Source organism: Colobus angolensis, unplaced genomic scaffold (genome assembly GCF_000951035.1).
Source record: "Colobus angolensis palliatus isolate OR3802 unplaced genomic scaffold, Cang.pa_1.0 Scaffold15, whole genome shotgun sequence".
In the NCBI taxonomy this organism is placed as follows: Eukaryota; Metazoa; Chordata; class Mammalia; order Primates; family Cercopithecidae; genus Colobus; species Colobus angolensis.
The window spans coordinates 905656-914519 of NW_012114599.1; positions in this window are offsets into that span (position 1 = coordinate 905656).

Below are 8864 nucleotides of genomic sequence, written 5' to 3' on the forward strand. Positions count from 1 at the left end.
TTCTTTTTCTTTTTTCCCACATTACCTTACCAATGTAAGGGTGTTTCCTTGAACAGATGTGTAGCTATATTTCAGCCCTGTACAGCCACCACAGCCCCGTTTCATATGTTTTAGTCCTGTCTCCAAAATTAGGTTGTTAGATCATTAAACATAAAGGATCATTTTTTTTCCTTGTCTTATACCACCCACTGAGCTGACCAGGAGTTGGAAACAAGGTGGATGGATGTTTAACTGTTTATTTTCTTATTCAGTTCATTGGCTTGGAGCACACTAGACTGGACTAGACTAGCCAGTAAAGGAAGACTTGCCCCTGTAGAAGCTCCAGACCATTGTGGAGTGGGAAAAAAATAGTGAAAAGGGGCAAAAGTCTCTTTTCTAGAAGTCTTGGAAAAAGATTGGTTTTTCATTGGCTCTGATTTGGTCACATGCCTGGTGAAAAAAGAAAATTAATCCAGCCAGAGTCCTGCAATGCACATTTGCCTGGTTTTTAAAACCATGTGCATATATACTTTTAATTAACTTTTAAAATCATAAAATAAAGTATGTAAAGCACAGAGATGGAATATAGTGAACAACTATGTAATCACTATGCAGATCAAGAGCAAAAACATCGCTGGGATCCCAGAAGTCTTTACTTCATGTGTCTCTTCCCCGTCATAACTCCCTCCTTCCTTCCCTCTAGAGATAATTATTATCCTGACTTTTATAGTAATTACTTCCATTTCTTTATAGTTCTGCCAAATAAACATCCCTTAAAAATATAATTTAGTTTTGCTTGTTTTGAACTTTATATAAATACCATGTGTATTCCTTTGTGTCTCATTTCTTTCACTCAACATTGTTTTATGATCGATTCATATTGTTTTGTGTAGCTGTAGTTCATTCATTTGTATTTCTATATAGTATTTAAGTGTATAAATATACCACAATTCACTTATTCATTTTATTGTTGTTGGATATTTTGAGCTGATTCCAGTTTGGGCTGATTATGACTAATGGCCATTATTCACATGGCCATTTCTGTATGCATTTCCTGATACATATGTGTATACATTTCTGTAGGGTGTAAATTTAGAAGTGAAATTACTGGTTCATGGTATATACATATCTTCAACTTTGCTAGATCCTATCAAATTGTTTTTAAAGTTATATCAATTTACACTCCCATACTTTTGCTGTGTGTGAAATTTCTTATTATTTCATATCTTTGCAAATACTTTGTATTGTCAGACTTCTTAATTTTTACCTAACTGATGCTTTTATGGTGGCTTTTCACTGTGGTTTGAATTTGTATCTCCTTGTTTATTCATGTAATGAACGCCTTTTAATATATTTATTAACCATTTGTACTTCCACTTGTGAGACATGTCAAAGTCCTTTCCCCTTTCTGGATCCAAGTATTTTTTTTTTTTTCCAGATGAAGTCTTGCTCTGTCACACAGGCTGGGGTGCAGTGGCGCGATCTCAGCTCACTGCGACCTCTGCCTCTCGGATTCAAGCAATTCTCCTGCCTCAGCCTTCCAAATAGCTGGGATTATCGACACTTGCCACCACGCCCGGCTAAATTTTGTATTTTTAGTAGAGACAGAGTTTCCCATGTTGGCCAGGCTGGTCTTGAACTCCTGACCTCGTGATGTGCCTGCCTTGGTCTCCCAAAGTGCTGGGATTACAGGCGTGAGCAACTGAGCCTACCCTCTGGATCCAAGTCTTTTGTCAGTTGAATGTGTTGGGAATATCTTCTCCCACTCTATTGTTTCCATTTCTTTCTAGTATATTTTGATAAACAGAAGTCCCTAATTTTAATGTAGTCTGATGTTTTAAATCTTTTCTTATATGATTGGTACTTTTGTTTCTTATTTAATATACCTTATTTAAGATATGTTCAAAGTCATGAAGATCTTCTTCCATATTATATTACTCTGTATTATCTCCCACAAATTCTGTTGGTTTTCCTTTCGTATATCAACCAATCTCAATCATTCTGAGATTAGCTTTTGTGTATGATGTGAGGTAGGGATTCAATTTAAAACTTTTTCACATGGATACTGATATGGTTTGGCTGTGTCCCCACCCAAATATCAACTTGAATTGTATCTACCATCCCACATGTCGTGGGAGGGACCCTGGGGGAGGTAATTGAATCATGGGTTGGTCTTTCCTGTGCTATTCTCATGATAGTAAGTCTTATGAAATCTGATGGGTTTATCAGGGGTTTCTACTTTTCCTTCTTCCTCATTTTTCTCCTGCCACCACCATGTAAGAAGTGACATTTGCCTCCTGCCATAATTCTGAGGCCTCTCCAGCCATGTGGAACTGTAAGTCCAATTAAACCTCTTTTTGTTCCCAGTTTCAGGTATGTCTTTATCAACAATGTGAAAATGAACTAATACAGATACCTAACAACCAGTGTTGAAAAGGGTGTTCTCTTACCAATGCTCTGCAGAGTTCCTTTTTAAATAAATTCCATGATGATATGTGTCTGGATTGGCAACTGAACTCTCTATTTCTTCCAATAGTTATGTGTCTATCCCTACATAAATACCACATTGTCTTATTTATTATAACTTGTGGAAGAGCATTTCCTCCCATATGGTTCTTTTTCAAGAGTATATTGGCTATTTTTTATCTTTTGTATTTTTGTATAAATGTTAGAATCAGCTCACGAAGTTTCAAAATATTGTCAGAATTTTTATTGTGGTTCCATTCAATCTATGGGCTATAGATGCATTTCCAGAGAATTGATATCCAATTCATGAGTCTTACAATCCATCAAGATGGATGGTAACTCTGCATTTATTTAAGTCTTCCTTAATGACTATTAATGAAGTTTTAAAAATAATCTCAAAGAGCTTTTGCACCTGTTTTATTATTAGAGTTATTCTTAGGTACCTGATACTTTCAATGCACTTGTATACAGCTTTTTGGGGATAATTTTCTCATCTAACTGTTGTTTCTTTTTATTAAACTTTGTATTTCAGATCATTGTCGAATCATATGTAATCTTAAGACATAATACAAAGAGATTCCATATATCTTTTACTCAGTTTATTCTGATGGTAACATCTTGCAAAACTAGCTTATGATATCACAACCAATAACAATATTGTTATTAACGTTGATACACTCAAAATGAAGAACACTTATTACCACAAGGATTCCTCACCCATTTTACTCCCAGCCTCATCTCTTCCTAAATCCCTGGCAACCACTAATTCATTCATTCTATAATTTTGTCATTTAAAAATGGAAGCATATAGTATGTAACCTTTAAGGATTGGCTTTTTTACTCAGCATAGTTCTCAAGATTTTCATTCAGATTGTCATGTATCAATAGTTTGTCCCTTTTTTCTTAAACATTAGGTGGACTTCTCCAGTGGGACCATCTATACCTGGAGATTTCTTTTTCTGGGATTTTAAAAATTAGAATTTAAATTTACTTAATACTTACAGGGCAATTTACAATATCTCCTTCATATTGGGTTAGTTGTAACAGTTGGTTATTCTCAAGGAATTGGCTTGTTTCATCTAAGTTGTTAAATTTATGAGTGTTTATCCTTTGAAGTCTGTGGGGTCTGTAGTAATATCCACTGTTTCATTCTTGATAGTGGTAATTTGTGTCTTTCTTTTTTTCTTTGCCAGTCTTCCTAGAGGTTTATCTCTTTTATTAATCTTTTCAAGGAATAAACTCTTTGTTGCATTGATTTTGTCTACTTTTTTGTTTCAATTTCATTGCTTTCTACTTTTTATTATTAGCTTCTTTCCTCTTGCTTTGACTTTATTTTGCTTTGCTTTTCTACATACTTGATGTGGAAGCTTAGATTATTGATTTGAGATTTTCCTCTTTCTAATTTACTATGGCTTTGTGCCATAAATTTCCCTTGAAGTACTGTTTTAGCTTCTTTCATGTGTTGTATTTTTATTTTCATTTGGTTCCATGTGGTTTTTTATTTCCCTTGATGGAGTATAGAAACATTCCTTTACAGCTCTTTACTCTCTCCCATTTATAATGTAATTGTTTTAAATATTCCCTCTATATACATTGAAGAACACAGGAAAGAATGTTATAATTTTTGCTTTGACCCTTGAACATAATTTAGAAGACTCAAAGAAAGAAGGAAAGTCAATTTTATTTACCCATAGTTTTGCTTACTATATTTTTTTCTTCCATCTTGATAGTCCAAGATTCCTGCTTTTATTATTTCCTTAGAGAATATTTCCTTAGAGAATATTCTTGAGCTTGTCTTTGTGGGTCTATTGTGACAATTTTTTTTAAATAGAAGCAGGGTCTCAGAAAGGATACTCCATATTGTAAAACCTGCCTAATTTTTCTGATTCTTATGAAAAGTATTGCCCATGCATACTTCTACTTTTAAACAACTTTGATGACATAACTTGACTTGCCAGAGATACAGAAATTTTGTCCTCACTTAATGAAGAAATTTTACGTATTTTTTTCTGAAACAATAAAGAGAAACAAGGTCTTGCTCTGTCATTCAACCTGGAGTGCAATGGTGTGATCATAGCTCACTGCAGCCTCAGACTCCTGGGCTCAAGTGGTCTTCCTGCTTCCAACTCTCAAGTAGCTAGGGCTACAGGTCCATGCCACCATGCCCAGCTACTTTTTTTGTTTTTCTTTTTGTAGAGACAGTCTCACTATGTTGCCCAGGCTGGTCTTGAACTCCTGGCTTCAAGCAATCTTTTCACCTGGGCCTCCTAAAACACTGGGATTACAGGCAAAGTCACAATACCAACCAAGTTCTTTTAGTTTTCCTTCATCTGGGAATATTTTTTGATTTTCTGTTTATTTCTGAATGATATTTTCACTGGGTATAGGATTCTCGGTTGACAGTTCTTTCTTCAGCACTTGAAAAATATTGCACCACTTTCTTCTGGCATCCATAATCTCTGTCATTGGAATTGTTTTTCCCCTTTTGGTAAAGTGTCAATTCTCTTTTATAGCTTTCAAGATTTTTCTTTCTCTAGTTCCCAAAAGTGTGACTATAATGTGTCTCCTTGTGAATTTCTTTGGGTTTATCCTGTTTAGGATTCACTCAGCTTCCTGAATCTATAGGCTAAGCCTCTTGCCAAATTTGGAGAGTTTTCAGCTATTACTTCTTCATTTCTTTTTCCAGCTTTGTCCTCTTTCTCCTCTTCTTCTGGAACACTAATGACATATATATCATTCATGTCTGTTGTCCTATAGGTCTCTGAGGTGCTATTCATTTATTTTCTATTTTTTTCTCTGCTATCCAGATTAGGTAATTTACATTGTTCTACTTCAAGTTCACTGATCTTTTCTTCTGTTCCTGCCATTCTGTGTTTGAACCCATCTATTGAGTGTTTTATTCTATTACTGTATTTGTTAGTTCTAAAATCTCTATTTGGTTCTTCCTTGTATCTTCTATTTTCTTGATGATGCTTTTTGTTTCTTTGTGGAGACAGTAAAGTTTTAAAAGCTTTGTCAAATAATAATAGCTCTGTCATGTCAGTGTTGCCATAATTTTTTTTCATTCAATTTGAGATTTTCCTGGTACTTTGTATGATGAGTGATTTTTGGCAGAAATCTAGAAATTTTGAGTATTACATTATCAGACTGATTCTTATTTAAATAAGATTTAACCAACTCTCTGTGACATCACTGTGGAAAGAGAAGAATGGGTACCACCTAATTTCTGCCAGCTTGGGGTAGAAGTCTAGGTTCACCACTCAACCTCTGTTGATACTCGAGGAGAAGGGGTGGCTCCTCAGTATAGTTGGTTGGGGTTGAGAGTTCCTGTTCCTCAGTAGGCTTCCACTAATAACTTCCTGGCTAGGAAGAGTAGGGTTACCTTGTTACTGCTGGGTGGGAGTGGAAGTCATAGCTCCCTACATAGTCTCCACTAATGCCATGTCTGAGAGGGAAAAGGGTTATTTATTATCACCTGGTGGGGATGAAAGCCCTGCTTGGCTTTCACTGAAACTACACCAGCAGGTGACTGGTGAGGGTGGAACTCTAAGTGCTCCACTTATCTTTGCTGGTATGGGTAGGGATGGAGTCAAAGTTTTTTCTGTGGTGTATGGCTGAAGTAGAACCATAAGTTTTCTACATTTTCTCTCCTGTTAAGCTTATCATTTCCTGGTCCTTTGGCTAGAGACAGTGGGCTTTTTTTTAGTGATTTTTTTTTTTTTTTGGTCTGTGCCCATTTACATTTCTGGAATGCCAGGCTCTCTAGCACCCAGTCTGGGACTTATGAGGCAAAGCAAAACAAAAACTAAAACTAAAACAAACAAACAAAAAAACCAAACAAACCAAATCCAGGGAACTTGCTAGCTACGGTTTTCTCTCTGGGTCCTGAAGTTCCTAACCAGTCTGTCTTCTTGCCTCCACTCTTCAGAGACTTCTTGTGTTTGTTATATATATAATGTCTAGGATTTTTAGTTATGGTCATGAGAATAGGGAAAACTGTGTCTATTTTACCTTCTAGAAGCAGATAATTGTTCATTTTGCATATTGCTTTTATGTCCAATTGTCTTGCTAGAATTTGTATTCATTTTAATAGTTAACAAAAAATTTATTGCATCTTCTGTTTTTAAAATATTTTTAGTTAATTTCAAGATCTTTTATTTTGCTTGTTTGTTTTCACTTTTTTCATTTTAGAAGCTTTTTTCAAATGTCTGATCACCCTTTGCTATTTGTTCATATTTAAGAACAAAAAGGCCAGGCATGGTGGCTCACGCCTGTAATCCCAGTACTTTGGGAGGCTGAGGCAGGCGGATCACAAGGTCAAGAGATAGAGACCATCCTGGACAACATGGTGAAACCCCATCCCTTCTAAAAATACAAAAAAAAAAAAAAAAAAAAAGTTGGGCATGGTGGTGCATGCCTGTAGTCCCAGCTACTTGGGAGGCTGAGGCAGGCGGATCACAAGGTCAAGAGATAGAGACCATCCTGGCTAACATGGTGAAACCCCATCTCTACTAAAACCACAAAAATTAGCCAGGTGTGGTGGCATGCTTCTGTAGTTCCAGCTACTCGGGAGGCTGAGGCAGGAGAATTGCTTAAACCTGGGAGGCAGAGGTTGTAGTGAGCTGAGATCATGCCACTGCACTCCAGCCTGGGCGACAGAGTAAGACTCTGTCTCAAAAAAAAAACAAAAAATAAATAAATTTTAAAAAAGAAAAGAAAAAGAAAATGTGAATAAATGTATCTTATAATTAAACTGTATAAATTAAAGTATATTTTATAATTAAAAAGAGAAGCCTGTGGTTTATGGGGATGTCACTAGTACCTAATTATAAAATGGCAAGCAAGCAGGGCTGTTCCTCAGGAACACTGTGAGGCACATCAGCAGCAAATCTACCTTTCCTTTTCTGTGTCATTTTTGTTCAGTTTCAATCTTACCTTTGCTTCAGACTGCCTGAGGGCAGGAGCTTCCGGACAGTGGAGATGGTGAGGAAAGAGACTTGGAATGACTCACCAAGGGGCCACAGTGCTCACGGTTGCTTAAGTGCCTTTCTTTTCCTCTGAAGCCAGGTCAGAGGGGCTGCAGCAGGGGCTGAGGTGGGCTCTCTCGGAAGCAATTGGCTGGAGTGGAGGTAGTTATCTGCATCCTTGCTCCTCAAAGTGCGGTTCCCAGCTTTGGCAGCAAGGGTAGCCTCAACAGCCTCGAGGAACTTGTTAGAAATGCAGAATCTCAGGTGCCACCCCAGACCTATGGAACCGTAATATGTGCTGGAACAAGATTCCCAGGAGATTTAGATGCATGTGAAAGTTTAAGAAGCCCTGAGCTGAAGCTTATGAAGCCCACTGTAGCCACTTGATCTGAACATATGCTGGGATTGAGATACTTTAAATTGTGTGTCTCATCTTCATTTCGTCTTTCCTGAATCTACAGTGTGCTTTATAAATGAAAAAGACAATGGCCTACTATGGAGAGAGTGCCCACTTTAATTGATCGGATCTCTCAAGAGGCTGAGAAGTAAGAGATGGCCCAGATGACAAGTGAAAGTCACTTCAGTGGCAAGCATAGAAGACTATGATCTGAGTCAGGCATGTCTATAGAGGACCTTCTGTGTGCCAGGCACTTACTGTGTGCAAGCACTGGGGATGATGCAAGGAAATGGCATGGTGCCACGGGAAGCCCTGCCCTGGGAGTGCTCAGGAGATATGGGTTTTTGTCCAAACCTCACTTTTCAGCAGCTGGGAATTCCCCTCACCCCTCGGCATCTGCATTTCCCATCTGAAAAACAAGTAGGTCATCAACTCTAAAGAGATGTGATTCTAATAGCCTTAGCCTCATATCCTTGGTATAATTGGGTAGATAAAATGATTTTAAATGATTACACATGAAACCGAGGGCAACTCAGGACAGGATGTGATTAAGAGCTGAGCTGTGCGGAATTGGCAGCGCGGGGAGCACTGACTCCTGGAAGCTGTATGTGAAGTGCAGAAGTGTCTGGAATCCATAAACTCCTCCTCCCCCGGCTTCCAGAGCCTCTATGGAGGAGGGGGGCTGGATGGACTTTCACACTTGGCCACTAGGTGTCGCTGTGATGATGTGAAATCTACGGCTAGCAGGGAGGTTTACAGGGAAAACCTTTTTAGCCCCTCCGGGTAAAGAAACAAGGCTGGCTTCCAGACCTAGAAACACAAGTTTCTGAGTGCTGAGGGGCTCGGAGCACAGGGTTGGCTTGGGTCTAAGCAGGAACCAGTGCATACATTCCACCTTGCCCAGGCTAGCTCAGATGACATGAAAGTAAGAATGTAGCAGAGGGCACACAACAGACCCCACCTACACACACACACACACACACACACACACACACATACACATACACACATTTTGGACATGAGAGTTGTCAGGGAACTCCCTTTTCACACTGGGT